We start from the raw sequence: 16,338 nt of genomic DNA, 5'->3' as shown, positions 1-16,338 counted from the left end.
GGAAGGCAGTGGTGGCCACTGAGCAGGTGCGGAGGCCGGCAGCGAAGCCAGCGGTGGCGACGAACTCTCTCCGGAGGCCGGCCTTGATGGCCATAATGCCCAACTAGAGGCCTGGAAAGCGGCTGGCAGAGGCGAAGTGGAACAGGACGACCTGGGTCCAATGACGGTGTGGCAACCGCAGGAGCAGATGAGGCAGGACCAGACAAGGCAGGGCCAGACGAGGCATAAGCAGACGAGGCTGAAGCAGACGAGGCTGAAGCAGACGAGGCTGAAGCAGATGAGGCTGAAGCAGACGAGGCAGGACCAGACGAGGCTGAAGCAACCGAGGCAGGACCAGGCGTGGATAAAGACACAGAGGCTGGGCCAGGCGTGGATGAAGCTGACAAGGCAGGACCAGGTGTGGATGAGGCTGACGCTGCAGGCATAGATGAAGACACTGCTGCGAAACCTGACGGCAGCGTGGCGGCTGCGGAACCTGACAGTGGCCATGCTGCAGGCGATGATGCTGCAGGCGACGATGTGGATGCTGCAGGCAATGATGCTGCAGGCAACGATGTGGATGCAGCAGGCGGTGATGTGGATGCAGCAGGCGGTGAGGCTGCAGGCGGTGATGTGAATGCTGCAGGTGACGGTGTAGAAGTCGCGGGGGATTATTCAGCAGGTGACGGCTGAACAGACTTCCCCGGACCGTCAGTTGACATGAGGATGTGCTGGCTGGGTCCTCCAGGACCCCCAGCAGATGAGGCGTGGTGCTGGGTGGGCTCCTCGGACCCACCAGCTAACTTGGCTTGAAGCTGGACGGGCGACTCTTAAGTGTGATTTCTCGCCACACATTCTTTCTCTCTCTCCTTCTCTTTATTTATGAACAAGTGATGTATTTTCTCCACCTGTCTAAGCGACGCACACAGCATACACCCCTAGTTATACACAGACATCTATGGGTGCACTAAGGTTCGTTACATGGAATATAAATGGAGCTGGCTCCAGAGAAAAGAGGTTAAAAATATTTTACCAACTCAAAAAACTACAGGCAGATGTTGTCCTTTTACAAGAGACCCACAGACCTCTTACGGTGTGTTCACACCGAACGCGATAGACGCGAGCGAAAACGCCCCAAACGCCCCTAATTTGACGCGTGCATATTCGCACCTCGACGCGTGTCCAAGAAAAATCCATCGCGCCTCAAAATTGCATATTTTGACGCGCGTGAACCGGAAATGTGGAGGGATGTGGGAGGAAGTTGTGCCAGACCGGTATCTTTGCTAGATGGCAGCTGTCGAGCTAGCGTTTGAAGAGAGAGTCTCCCTGCTCTATTTACTGTGGAGAGCAGAGCAGCGGCGTTAAGGACGTCCTCGCCATACCTGGATCCATCAGGTCCTCCTGAAGTGTGAGCAGTTTGGTGAGTTTCACCATGTCAAAGTATTTTTTTTTATATAATTTGATCAGCTTCATGAAATGTGCTTTTTCTGTTTACTAAGTAATCTACATATCTATGTGACTTTTCACCAAATAACTTTTGTGATGAACTTATTCAGCTACTAAACCACTTCCTGTTTTCAGAGAACAGTTAGCTGTAGAGAAGAAAGTGAGTGACGTTGTTATTTTTGTACACACACACACACAGACATACAGACATGTATAAATAAAGTACACAGGCAGACGCAGACACAGATCGCAGAGTGTGCGTCACTGCCCACGCGTGTAAAGACGACTGCAGTGTTTGTGTTTTCTAACTCAGGTGTCTTAGCTGAAGAATTACAGGGTGATTTTAAGAAATCCCTTGTCACACCACTTGCTCCAGGAGCTGCGCCTGGATGACGTTCATTTCAGCGATATTGCCGTCTTTCCCTCGCCCAGTTTGAGGACCTGCTGTCCCGCGTTGATCCAAGCATCGCCCGCTAGACACCAACTACAGGCGCTCAATCCCACCTGCAGAGCGCCTGTCCATCTGCCTGAGGTTAGTAAAAGTGTTTAATACGGTAGTCCTTTATTGATACCTGTGCTAATATATGCTAAACTATCGTTTATAGACTGCTAACATGGATGTGGTATGCTATCAATGAATGCCGTTGGTGTTTACTGATAGCAAACTGTGGTATGGAGACGACTGTTTATAATATTTCTAGTGATACTCGAAAGGTCTCATCAAGTCCCAATTTAATTCAATTTATGCTGTTATCAGTGTTTGCAATGATAGCATGGCTGTGGTGTCATATCAATATATGCTCTCAGTGTTTGCTGATATCAAACTGGTACGAGGACCACTGTGGGTTAATCTTTGTAGTGATACTCACTCCTTTTTATTTAGACCTGATTTAATTCTGGTATAGTTGAATATTTGTATATAATCCCTGCAGCTGTCAGACTCTATAACAGGGGTCACCAGCCTTTCTTTAAACTGAGAGTTTGATAAAACTGTGAACAGTTTGGTTCTATCTAGCATATTCTATCTTGATATGCTGTCTTATCACAGGTTAATTTTTCAAAAATATTAACAATGATATAAGCAAGGAAAGGGCTACATGTCAACATACAACTCTTTATTTCTATTAATGTCTTACTTCATCCCTACCTGATTGACATGTTTAGGAATTATGAGTGATTGGCTCACTGTAGGGGTGAAAGTCAAATCACATTATGATATGTTAAAGTTAAAACAAAACACAACTGACTGTTTTATATCTAATATATATTATGTAATTATCCTTATAATTGCAAAATGTTTTTTTTTATAAATTTGATGATTTGTAATTTAAATCTGACATCACAAAAGTATTTTGGAATTTGAATAATGTATTTTGTAACTGCAGTACACATAATACTAATTTTAAACAATTTTGTCCAGGTTCCTTGCCACCAGGGACTCCTTCAGGACCATCGCGTTCAGTTTCAGAGTCGGTGTGTCCACGGTGAGCCAGATCACCCCACAGGTAGCGGCGGCCATCTGGGACTGTCTAGTGGACGACTTCATGGCTGTGCCTTCACCTGGAGACTGGCGGTCCATCACAGAGGGATTCCAGGAGCGCTGGAACTTTCCTCTGTGCTGTGCAGCTCTGGATGGGAAGCACGTCCAGACAAAGGCACCCCATATATCATATAGGAGACACACACATTGATATACACTAAATGTTTATTTCAATTCTTTTTTTGTGGTGCCCAAATTTATGCACCTGCTTGATTTTGTTTAAAAAATTATTGCACACTTTTTGTAAATCCAGTAAACTTCTTTTCACTTCTCAAATATCACTGTGTGTGTCTCCTGTATGATATTTAACTGACATTTTTTATTGTAACAACCAACAATAATAGCCATTATAAAGGAAAATAATGGCTATTAACAAGGTTGCCCAAACTTTTGCATCCCACTGTATTAGTGTATTTTGTCATTAGTATAATAAGAAATAAATTGTACATGTGTCAAGTCGTGTGCCAACATTTGCTGTGTAGTAGAACTGAGACATTAGTCATTATAAAAATTTGAAATAATATTAAAATTCTCAAACAGAAAAACATTAAACATAAATATATAAAATATAAGTATTTACAGAGAGACAGGAATAAAAAGGACCCAGCTGCTCTCCAGAGCAGGAACAAGGCTGAGGAGGAAATGCTCCATTGGAGACTGGTGTGGCCTCTTCACCAGGATGGCCAGCTCCACCGCCGATGGACCGTCCTGGGACCCGTCCCTCATCTGTCTCAGAGCCGTCCTCCTCTGTGGGCCTGTAAAACACAGCACAAAACACAAAGAAATGAGAAGGCTGCTACTAGATTTTAATTTCAACATCAAAAAACAAAAAAAAACAGGATATAATCAGTTTTGTTGTGGATATTTAGTAAAGGTGATCACAAGGGAATCCCACCGAGTACAAAGCTATCAGTGCGTGCTGTACATCTGATGCTACAATTGACTACCTGTGGGTGCAGCAGCAGGAGCTCAGGGACTGGGGAGCCATGAGAAACAACAGGGGATGCTCTGCTGCAGAATCAGTTGGTTCTATCAATACAGTATTAAATGTTAACAGGTTGAATATAATTAGAGAAAGTATATACAGTGGTCCCTCATTTACTGCATCAGGGGTTCTCAGAATAACTAGCCCCTCGCCACACACTTCACTTTATACACTTTTTTCCACACACACACGAACATTAGTCACAGTTCTCACAACTGATTCTCAAAGTGCAAACCTTTGTAGATTGCAAAACGTAAAAGTATTATTATGCCGCGTTTTGTCTTCATCTGCCTGCCACTTTCGTGCGCCGGTGCAGGTGTCTATTTCCGAATGAGGGTCATAGTTATGGGTGTTTTTGTGCTGTTTTTTCTATTGGACATGATGGTTATTAAAACCAAACATGATAAATTGGGCAAGCGCAGGAGACACGACACGGAGGAGATTTGTCAATTAGGCTGCAGAATGCAATGCTGTACGGTGCAATAAAAAATCAGCAAAACAGCGAAGCAGTGGCGGATGAGCGGGATTACTGTGCGCTGTTTATTAATGAACAAAATATATTCCTATATGACAACATGCATAAAAGCAGAACGGTATTTGTACGTCAGTGGGAAAATAGTGGTGGCTTGCTAGCTTTTGTGCGGCTTCCCCGGGTCAGTCAAAAATGTAAAAAAGACAAATGAATGAACTTACCAGGTTGCCCGATCTCTTCACATATCTTCCTCCAAGCTCGGTCCTTTATATTCCTGTCTCGGTACAGAAAGCAGCTGGTGTCGTACAGCTCCGGGTTGTTTGCTACAGCTTTGATTAGCCTTCCCTCCATTGAAGAATGAAGGGCTTTGGCTGGATCTGCCTCTTTGACCTAGGTCACAACCACGTCACCAGGCTGCTGATTGGTTGTCGCGGCGCGATTTGACGCTGGAGTTCAGATTTTTCCAACTCGAGTGGTACTTGCGAAACGCGTTTCACGCGTTTTGACGATGCAAACTATGGCAAGCCATTAGTGCCAAAAATCGCCACTTTTCTAACCCGTTTGGTTAAGAAATGGCGTAAAAAACGCCGTTCAATCATTCAAAACGCCGAAAAAACCGGCGTTCAGTTCCAACAAACGCCGCTTTTTCCGCCACTCGGATGGTGCGTTCAGGGTGCCATCCGAGTGGCGGAAAGGTGACTGGAAAGGAAAAACTCAATGCATCATGGGAATCCCCCGGCAGCCTACGTCTATTGCAGCATAACTAAGGGAGGATTCAGGGTCACCTGGTCCAGCCCTAACTATATGCTTTAGCAAAAAGGAAAGTTTTAAGCCTAATCTTAAAAGTAGAGATAGTGTCTGTCTCCTGAATCCAAACTGGAAGCTGGTTCCACAGAAGAGAGGCCTGAAAACTGAAGGCTCTCCCTCCCATTCTACTTTTAAATACTCTAGGAACAACAAGTAGGCCTGCAGAGCGAGAGCGAAGTGCTCTAATAGGGTGATATGGTACTACAAGGTCATTAAGATAAGATGGGGCCTGATTATTTAAGACCTTGTATGTCAGGAGCAGGATTTTGAATTCAATTCTGGATTTAACAGGAAGCCAATGAAGGGAAGCCAAAACAGGAGAAATATGCTCTCTCTTTCTAGTCCCTGTCAGTACTCTTGCTGCAGCATTTTGGATTAGCTGAAGGCTTTTCAGTGAGTTTTTTGGACATCCTGATAATAATGAATTACAGTCGTCCAGCCTGGAAGTAATAAATTCATGAACTAGTTTTTCAGCGTCACTCTGAGACAGGATATTTCTAATTTTAGAGATGTTGCGCAAATGGAAGAACGCAGTCTTACATATTTGTTTAATATGTGCATTGAAGGACATGTCCTGGTCAAAAATGACTCCAAGGTTCCTCACAGCGTTACTGGAGGCCAAGGTAATGCCATCCAGAGTAAGAATCTGGTTAGATACCATTATTCTGCCCCTCGGTTGTTACTTTGTTGGGTTTCTTTGGCTGGCGCATTTCTCAGGTTTCCCAATAGTGGGCAGTATTACCCCTTCATTTTGTGGCTTCTTCTTTGGTTGTTTGGTGTGCGCTACACTGCCCCCTTTGGTGATGTGTTGTAAGCAGCAGGCAAAGTTCACGCGGGCAGTGTGAGAAAATGCATGGAGCAGAAAACAAGCTGCACAACTTTAAGCCCAGTTTACATCGTTGGGGAGTTTGTTGAGCCATAATCTGTAAGTAAGCAATGTCTAACTTCATTTTCTGTAAGATTGTTACTTTCATGTTACTTAAAAGGTTATTTGAACGTATAAGGAAAGATGTTAATGGTGAATGTAAAGCATAAGGAAAGCTATGTTGCTAACTTCTGTCTTGTTTACAAAATATGTTGATACTGATGCTACGTATTATTTTACTGTATGTTCACAGTCTTACAAATTAAAAGAGGAAAAAACGGTCTTCAGTTAAAGACACAAAGACAAAGCGATGTGTCCTGTCGTTCCTGGAACCATCTCCTCTTATGTTAAGCTCGCTGCATAGGGTGAATAGCCATACATTCACCTGAGGGCAGCAGAGTAAGAAGATTATCTACCTATCAAGCACCCAAGATGTCTCAGCCTGAGGCGTCACCGCCTCTCTCCCAGATGGTGGTCCGGTCAGAGTGCCACTCACGCTCTTCACGCTCTTCACGTCGTTCATCCACCAGTCAAGCTGCAGCCCGAGCCAGAGCAGAAGCAGAAGCCGCCCGCACTAGAGCACAGTACGCCAAACGCCAGATCGACATGGAGGTTGAGAAGGCACGCATCGAGGCAACACTAAACGCTCTAAAGAAGGAGGGTGAGGCTGAAGCAGCGCTCGCCGCAGCTCATGTCCTGGAAGCGGCAGCCGATGAGGAGCATGACGCCGTTGACCTCACAGAACAAGGAGTCTCCTCTAAAACACCTCCTTCCATCAGACGCGCTCAAGATTATGTGAACGCTCACTTCGCTAACCGCAGCTTGGTAGTTAATGAAGACGGAAAGCCTGATACAGGACAACTGGTTGGTAATAACGACGCTCAGCATCTACGACAGAGTCAACCACCAGTTGCCTCCTCTCCAGGTGAACGTCTCACTGACTTTGTAAATCAGAAGCAACCAAAGTCCCCTCCTATAAACAGAAAAACTGACATTTCAACCGAGCCTAAATCTTCATTGCCTCCAAAGACTGAACTCTCAGATCTCACAGCCTATCTAGCACGCCGTGATCTGCTGACAGCGGGATTCAAGGTTTTTGACAACCGTCCTGAGTCTTACTTGTCCTGGAAGTCCATTTTCCGCAACGCCATAGAAGGCCTCAACCTCAAGTTCAGCGAAGAGCTTGACCTTCTCACGAAGTGGCTCAGCGGGGAGTCACTACAACATGCGCTGAGGATCAGGGCGGTCCATGTGAACAACCCACACGCAGGTCTTCAACGTTTGTGGCAACGCCTGGACAAAAGTTTTGGTTCTCCAGAGGTAGTCGAAGCGTCACTTTTCCAACGCTTACAGTCTTTTCCAAAAATATCTAATAAGGACACTCACTTATTGCAGGAGCTTGCAGATCTCCTGTTGGAGTTAGAGTATGCACAAAGTGAAAATTATCTACCCGGCCTTAGCTTTCTGGACACCCCAAGGGGGATAAACCCGATAGTGGAAAAGCTCCCCTACGGACTCCAGGAGTCCTGGGTGAAACAGGGGACAAAATACAAAAGGGACAACGGTGCAGTTTACCCACCTTTCTCACATTTTGTTCAGTTTATAAATGATTATGCAGAAATGAAAACAGATCCTAGCTTTATGTTACAAAGTCCAAACATAGTAGCTCCAAAACCTGATAAGCCATTGTTGAAACCAACTAAATACAGAGGTGCGGTTGCAGTGAACAGAACAGATATTAGTCAAACAAATGTCACAACTCGAACGTCAGTTCTCAACCCAGACAGACAATGTCCTATTCACCACAAGCCCCATTCACTTGCCAAATGCAGGGGTTTTAGGTCAAAAACACTAGATGAAAGGAAAAGCATCCTCAAAGAACATGCTATTTGTTATAAGTGTTGTTCTTCCACAGGTCACCGAGCTAACGATTGCAAAGCCATTATCCAATGCTCGGAATGTAATAGTGACGCTCATGTGTCTGCTATGCATGCTGGTCCACCTCTGTGGACAACCAAGGACTCTAACCTCCTGCCTCAAAGCCACGGCGGGGAGTCTGATCCTTCAAGCCCTGTAACCACAACTGCTTGCACAGAGGTGTGTGGCCCAGCTCTGAAAGGCAAATCGTGCTCTAAGATTTGTTTAGTCGACGTGTATCCCCGCACAAATCCTGAAGAGAAAAGGAGGATGTACGCCATGTTGGATGATCAAAGCAACTCATCCTTAGCCAGGTCTGCTTTCTTCGACATGTTTAATGTAAAAAGCGCTATGCTCCCATACACCATGAAAACATGTGCAGGTTTGTCAGAGGCTGGAGGACGCAGAGCAACTAATTTCGTTATTCAGGATGTAAATGGGGAAGTGTCCATGGTGCTGCCCACACTAACAGAATGTGATCACATTCCAGATAATAGAGATGAGATACCCACCAAGGAGGCTGTGTCAGCTCACCCTCATCTACACGCACTCGTTTCACAGATCCCTCCTCTGGACCCAGCCGCGGACATTCTCCTCCTCTTGGGCCGGGACATCATCCAAGCTCACAAGGTTCGCAGTCAGGTAAATGGTCCAAACAGTGCACCTTATGCCCAACGCCTCGATCTGGGATGGGTGGTTGTAGGCGATGTCTGCCTCTCAGGTGCCCACAAACCCACAGTAAACTCTTTCAAGACAGACATTCTGAATAACGGGCGCCCTACCTTCCTTAGCCCCTGTGCAAGCAAAATCTATATAAAAGACAAATACACAGAAAGCTGTCCTAAATTCGAGAAGACACAAGCAGAAGTAGGCAGACACATTTTCCAGCAAACAGCAGATGATGACAAAACGGCTCTGTCAGTAGAAGATGCATTATTCCTGGAAATTATGCACAGAGACTTTACTAAAGATGAGGCGAACAATTGGGTAGCTCCACTCCCATTCCGCTCCCCCAGACAGCGTTTACCCAACAATAGGGACCAAGCCCTCAGTCGCTTAATGACGCTCCGCAAAACACTGAAAAAGAAACCTGAAATGAAAGAACATTACGTTGAGTTTTTAGACAAAACTTTCAGTAAGGGCCACGCTGAACCAGCTCCAGCTTTAGCTCCAGAACAAGAATGCTGGTATCTCCCTAGTTTTGGCATTTATCACCCTCAGAAGCCAGGAAAAATTAGGGTGGTTTTTGATTCAAGTGCGCAATACAACAATGTTTCTCTCAATGATGTGCTACTAAAAGGGCCAGATCTCAATAATACTCTTGTGGGAGTTCTGATGCGTTTCAGGTCCGACCCATATGCAGTCATGGCCGACGTGGAGCAAATGTTTTACAATTTTGTTGTCAGAGAAGACCACCGCAACTACCTTCGCTTCTTGTGGTTCAAAAACCATGATCTGGATGGAGAAGTACAGGAATTCAGGATGAGAGTCCACGTGTTTGGGAACTGCCCCTCCCCATCAGTGGCCATTTACGGACTGAAACGAACAGCGATGGAGGGAGAAAAAGAACACGGCAATGATGTAAGAGAGTTCATTGAACGCCACTTTTATGTGGATGATGGACTAAAATCATTTCCTTCCACTGATGAGGCCATCAACATTCTCTGTGGGGCTCAAAAGATGCTGGCTCAGTGTAACATACGCCTGCATAAAATCTCATCCAACTGTCCTACCATCACAAACGCTTTTCCAAGTGAGGACCTTGCAGCTGACATGCAGGGCCTTGACCTTGGGCAGACACCCATGCAGCGAAGCTTGGGCTTGGGCTGGGACCTGTCTACAGACTTGTTCAGGTTCCAGATAACCGTCAATGAGAAGCCCTTTACCAAGCGTGGAGTATTGTCAGTCGTTAATAGTGTGTACGACCCACTCGGCTTTGCTGTCCCTGTCATTGTAGAGGGCAGGGTCATACTCAGAGACATTTCCACTGACATTCGTGAATGGGACACTGAACTCCCTAAAGACAAATTACAACAGTGGCAACAGTGGAAACACTCTCTCAAACATCTACAACAACTTGAGATTCCCAGAATGTTCACCTCAATACCACTCTCTGCAGCAGTAACTAAGGAAATCCATGTTTTCTGCGATGCCTCTACCAAGGCAGTGGCCGCTGTTGCCTACCTTAAACTCACAGACAGAGATGGTCATAATGAAGTGGGCTTCCTTCTCGCAAGGCACGGCTTGCCCCAAGACCAGACATCACCATACCCAGACTTGAGCTCTGTGCAGCGGTCCTGGCTGTCGAGGTGGCAGAGTTGGTCGTGGATGAGCTGGACATCGCAGTTGATCAGGTGAGCTTCTATTCAGACTCCAAAGTAGTCCTTGGTTACATCTTCAACACAAAGAGGCGTTTTTACATCTATGTGCACAACAGAGTGGAACGCATCAGGCGATCCACACAAGCTCACCAGTGGCATTATGTGCCCACTCACTTAAATCCTGCTGATCATGCCACGCGCGCATTACCTGCTGAGCACCTTTCTACCTCCACATGGCTCAGTGGACCCGCTTTTCTTACCAAGTCAGAAACAGGTCAGTCTCAGGCAGAGTCATTTGATCTTGTAGACCCAGAGACTGACCACGAACTGCGTCAGGAGGTAACTACTTGTGTTACCACTCTTGCAAAGAATGTTCTCAGTAGTGCCAGATTCGAAAGGTTTTCTAGTTGGAATGTACTACTGAAGGCTATATCTAGACTCCGACACATTGTTCAGTCCTTTAAGCAGAACATAGAAGGCACCTGTCAGGGCTGGCACAGCTGTAGTGAGCATTCAACTGAAAAGCAGCTCGATCAAGCTAAGATCATTATCATTCGCACTGTCCAAAGAGAAGTCTATGCAGAAGACATAAGACAGCTTGAAAAGAGTATGCCCCTCAAAAGTTCAAGCCCACTTAGCAAACTGAACCCATTTCTTGACACAAATGGAATCCTCAGAGTGGGTGGGAGACTAAGACGAGCACAGTTGACTTCAGATGAAACAAATCCGATCCTCATCCCTGCCAAACACCACCTTGCCCAGCTCATTATAAGACACTTCCATGTGAAAGTATGCCATCAGGGCAGACATTTTACTGAAGGAGCAGTCAGAGCTGCAGGCTTTTGGATTGTGGGAGGAAAAAGAGCAATAAGCAAAATGATATTCAGCTGCGTGACATGTCGAAAACTAAGAGGCAGACAGCAGGAACAGATTATGGCTGAGCTACCAGAGGATAGGCTGTCCACTGACCCTCCGTTCACACATGTAGGGCTTGATGTATTCGGTCCCTGGTCTGTCACTGTCAGAAAAACGCGTGGTGGGCAAGCGGATGCAAAGCGATGGGCAGTCATATTTACGTGCATGAGTACACGGGCCATTCACATTGAAGTTATAGAATCAATGGACACGTCATCATTCATCAATGCCCTGCGTCGTTTTTTTGCCATCAGAGGTGCAGTCAAACTTCTTAGGTCCGATTGTGGGACAAATTTTGTGGGTGCCTGCAAAGAGCTGCAAATAGACAAACAGGGCTGCTACAACAGCAAACTAAACAGCTTTCTTGAAGACTCTGGCTGCAAATGGCTATTCAACCCCCCACATGCGTCGCATATGGCTGGCTCCTGGGAGCGAATGATTGGGGTCACACGCAAAATCCTTGATGCAATGCTCCTAGAACACAGGAATGCAAAGCTTACCCATGAAATACTAGTGACCTTAATGGCTGAAGTCACTGCAATAGTGAATGCTCGTCCGTTAACAGCAGTTTCTGCAGATCCAGATAACCCAGTCATCCTTACCCCAGCCATGCTGCTCACGCAAAAGGTTACGACCCCACCAATCCCACCAGGTCAGTTTGGAAACAGTGATCTGTTCAAAGCTCAATGGAGGCGCGTACAATATCTCGCTGATGTCTTCTGGAGACGATGGAAAAAGGAATACATCTCAGGACTTCAGGACCGCCGCAAATGGAAAACAGTAAAGCCTAACCTACAAACAGGAGATGTTGTTCTTTTAAGAGAGACACTCGAACATAGGAACAACTGGCCACTTGGACTTATCACCAAAACCTTTCCCAGTGAGGATGGGCTTGTAAGGAAGATAGAGGTGAGGATTTTCCGCAAGGGTGAAAACAAGTGCTACATAAGGCCTATAAGTGAGGTTGTGCTATTGGTGTCTAAGGATTGTACTTAGAAGCAGAAACTTTGTTTCATTGTATGTCACTTGCCTTTTACATGTTAGTTGAGGGTGACATTCCATGGATGTCAGGCGGGGAGTATTCTGCCCCTCGGTTGTTACTTTGTTGGGTTTCTTTGGCTGGCGCATTTCTCAGGTTTCCCAATAGTGGGCAGTATTACCCCTTCATTTTGTGGCTTCTTCTTTGGTTGTTTGGTGTGCGCTACACTGCCCCCTTTGGTGATGTGTTGTAAGCAGCAGGCAAAGTTCACGCGGGCAGTGTGAGAAAATGCATGGAGCAGAAAACAAGCTGCACAACTTTAAGCCCAGTTTACATCGTTGGGGAGTTTGTTGAGCCATAATCTGTAAGTAAGCAATGTCTAACTTCATTTTCTGTAAGATTGTTACTTTCATGTTACTTAAAAGGTTATTTGAACGTATAAGGAAAGATGTTAATGGTGAATGTAAAGCATAAGGAAAGCTATGTTGCTAACTTCTGTCTTGTTTACAAAATATGTTGATACTGATGCTACGTATTATTTTACTGTATGTTCACAGTCTTACAAATTAAAAGAGGAAAAAACGGTCTTCAGTTAAAGACACAAAGACAAAGCGATGTGTCCTGTCGTTCCTGGAACCATCTCCTCTTATGTTAAGCTCGCTGCATAGGGTGAATAGCCATACATTCACCTGAGGGCAGCAGAACCATATTTCTAGGCTTTTCAGGGCCGAGTACAATAACCTCAGTTTTAGCTGAATTAAGAAGCAGAAAGTTAGCGGCCATCCAGGTCTTTATGTCTTTAAGACATTCCTGCAGTTTAACTAATTGGTGTGTGTTATCTGGCTTCATGGACAGATAGAGCTGGGTGTCATCTGCATAGCAGTGAAAATGTATGCTATGTCTTCTAATGATGCTGCCTAAGGGAAGCATGTATAATGTAAACAGAATTGGTCCTAGCACTGAACCCTGTGGAACTCCATAATTAACCTCAGTGTGTGAAGAGGACTCTCCATTTACATGAACAAATTGGAGTCTATTAGATAGATATGATACAAACCACTGCAGTGCACTACCTGTAATACCTACAGCATGTTCTAATCGCTCTAATAGGATATTATGGTCGACAGTATCGAATGCTGCACTAAGGTCTAGCAGGACAAGCACAGAGATGAGTCCACTGTCAGAGGCCACAAGAAGATCATTTGTAACCTTCACTAAAGCTGTTTCTGTGCTGTGATGAGCTCTGAAACCTGACTGAAACTCTTCAAATAAGCCATTCCTCTGCAGATGATCTGTTAGCTGTTTGACAACTACTCTTTCAAGGATTTTTGATATGAAAGGAAGGTTGGAGATTGGCCTATAATTAGCTAAGACTGCTGGGTCTACAGATGGCTTTTTGAGTAAAGGTTTAACTACAGCTAGCTTGAAGGCCTGTGGTACATAGCCGATCATTAGAGATCGAAGAATTAATTAATGGCAGGACTTCTTTGAGCAGTTTTGTAGGAATGGGGTCTAAAAGACACGTTGATGGTTTGGAGGAAGTAATTATTGAAGTTAACTCAGAAAGATCAATTAGAGAAAAAGAGTCTAACTTAACATCAATGGTACTAAGAGTAGCTGTAGATAATATTACATCTGTGGGATGATTACTGGTAATTTTTTCTCTAATGATAAAAATTTTATTTGTGAAGAAGTTCATGTAGTCATTACTAGTTAATGTTAAAGGGATTGTTGGCTCAAAAGAGCTCTGACTTTTTGTCAGCCTGGCTACAGTGCTGAAGAGAAACCTGGGGTTGTTCTTATTTTCTTCAATCAGTGATGAATAGTAAGATGTTCTGGCTTTGCGGAGGGCTTTCTTATAAAGCAGCAAACTATTTCTCCTCTAAATTTGTGACACGCCTGTCTCAGTGATATGTGGAGTCCAGAAAGTATATTAAGCCAGATATGAGTTCAATACCATGACTCCCTCTGGTGCCACTTAGTGGATTAAATAGTTCTACCACTTGCTCCATCACCGTTCTGTCCAGAGTAAATTCAATGTCTGGCGCAGTAATCCTCTCAGGCCAGTCAACCAGCAATCCCAGCTCATCTGTACCATGAGCACCACCACCACCACCAGAATCTGCACCTGAGCCCTGAGCAGCAGTCGTCTCACTCTCAGTGGCTGTCACACTACCATCAGCTGTCCCACCAATAGTCCCATCAGCAGCAGCTGCTCTGGTCTGAAAGATGTCCTGCATGGCAGTTGAGGCTCGGCCCTGTTGCTGGAGGCTGCCTCGGACAAAAATCTGTAATGGGCTCAAGTGTCTCTCTGTCCGCAAGCCATGATTGTTCCACTGTTGAGTGAAGTCTTTCAAATCTCTGTTGATCCTTGAGAGATAGATGTAATGGAGAGCCCAAAGGTGCATTTCATTGTCAATGTCAATGATGCCTTCCTCCTCCAGGTGGTGAAATAAATCACAGTACACATTGGTCATTCCTCGCCACAGATCACCCCAGAGCCTCTCAATTCTCTGATTATGGGTACTCCTTCCTCTTAGGGCACTTCCACGATCAAAGCCTCTGAAAATGTTCATCATCAGGCAGACAGCATTGTTTTCCCCTCCTCTGTCTGTCCGGACCCTCGAGGGTACACCATAGGATACCACGGCTCTGATGAAACTTGATAAAACAGTGCTGCTACGGTTGTTGTTTGAGGCATGAAGGAAGACCACAAGACGACTGTATCCATCAATAGCCCCATGAATGACTATCCTCCACCTAAAACCGTGGTCCATAAGAAGAAAAATATTATTTCTGCTTTGTTATTGAAACAATGGAAAACACAGTCTTAATTGATTTACATGGCACTATTGCATGTCAAGTTTGAATTTTTCTCTGTACGTTGCTTGCGCTCTCTGTGTTCTCTGATCTTCCCCTTTAAACATAACCAGTTGTGTTAGAGGACTGCCCATCCCAGGGCCTGGCTCTATTGGACGTGTCTCACTGTTCAACAATTATATTTGATGTAATGCTGAATTTCACTTTGGTCAAAATAGGTGTTCAACAAATCAGTGTGGTTGGTTACCTTATCAGCTTGTGATTTCCATCAATGTGCCACAATAAGTTTGGACCTGCAACCTGATATGTTCTTCGTTCTGGTCTCCGCAAAACTGCTCTTATGGCAGCTGCTCCAGGATTTATCCGTAGCATGCTTGCTCGAACCCTCCTTCGCTGTAGTCCACGTACTCGCAGGGAGGCTCTGACAGCCTCAGGACCAATTTGTTCATTGCCAGCGACAATGTCCTGCACATGTTCATCCAGCGCACTGTCAGTCAGTTCCGCATACATTGATGCACGGGTGAAATGATACTGTCTGAAATCAGACAAAAAAAACATGAGTATTTTATCACTGCCATAACAACATACATCATTACTTGACTAGTTAGTGCACATTCAAATATACTAATTTTTACAATTTCACAATACCATTTAATTTGAATAAACAGTGGGTGTGTGTCACAAAAGAACTGAAAGTCACACTGGTTTCAAAAGTCACTGACCGCAGACGTCTTCGAATTGTACGAAGTGAAACATTCGAAATATCAGCCATCTGAGGTGCAGTGAATCCACATGACTTCAGGAATGAAAGCTGTTCCCGAGTGATAAGGTAAAGGGATCTGCCTCTACCTCTGTTGAAAACCACTGGTGCCTGGTATCCAAAAGAGCCTGAAAATATATAAGCGTTTGGTGTATTTGGAAAATAGGTTAAGACAGAGTCATAATTTATTTCACACTTTTGATGAGTCAAGGAATCGACACAATATGTGCTTACCTTGTTGGCCATGCTGAGTAGACAGTTCGACCTCCTGAATCAATTCAGCCAAGTCACGCAGAAGTTGATCTGCTGCAGTTACACTGATCAGTCTTCCTCTTGCCCACCGAAGGCTTCTCTGCATTGTCTCCAACCTCAAAGATATCAAAAAATTACTTCTTAATTCATGTTATATTTTCAGGCCATATTCCCCTTAAACATTTTATGCAAGTTAAAATGTTAAATGTTTTCCATCATGCTTTGATCATACCTCCTTAACGCTAACTGTAGCACATCTGGCCCAACATCGTCCATCAGC

General features: G+C 44.9%; 2 long non-coding RNA genes across 2 annotated transcripts; one reads left to right on the top strand and one right to left on the bottom strand.

Annotated features, from left to right (window-relative positions):
* The first annotated feature begins 1,603 nt into the window (after positions 1–1,603).
* On the top strand, positions 1,604–3,421 carry LOC143412958 (uncharacterized). Its single transcript, XR_013093493.1, has 2 exons — positions 1,604–1,957; positions 2,846–3,421. It is a non-coding gene; the product is annotated as an uncharacterized LOC143412958 (long non-coding RNA).
* Positions 3,422–15,814: 12,393 nt separating this feature from the next.
* On the bottom strand, positions 15,815–16,338 carry LOC143412981 (uncharacterized). Its single transcript, XR_013093519.1, has 3 exons — positions 16,291–16,338; positions 16,041–16,174; positions 15,815–15,934 (listed from the first exon to the last, which is right to left on the bottom strand). It is a non-coding gene; the product is annotated as an uncharacterized LOC143412981 (long non-coding RNA).

The sequence above is a fragment of the Maylandia zebra genome, linkage group LG16, assembly GCF_041146795.1.
Source record: "Maylandia zebra isolate NMK-2024a linkage group LG16, Mzebra_GT3a, whole genome shotgun sequence".
Classification (NCBI taxonomy): Eukaryota; Metazoa; Chordata; class Actinopteri; order Cichliformes; family Cichlidae; genus Maylandia; species Maylandia zebra.
Note: the sequence above shows the minus strand (reverse complement) of the source record. Positions and strands in the feature narration are given on the sequence as shown.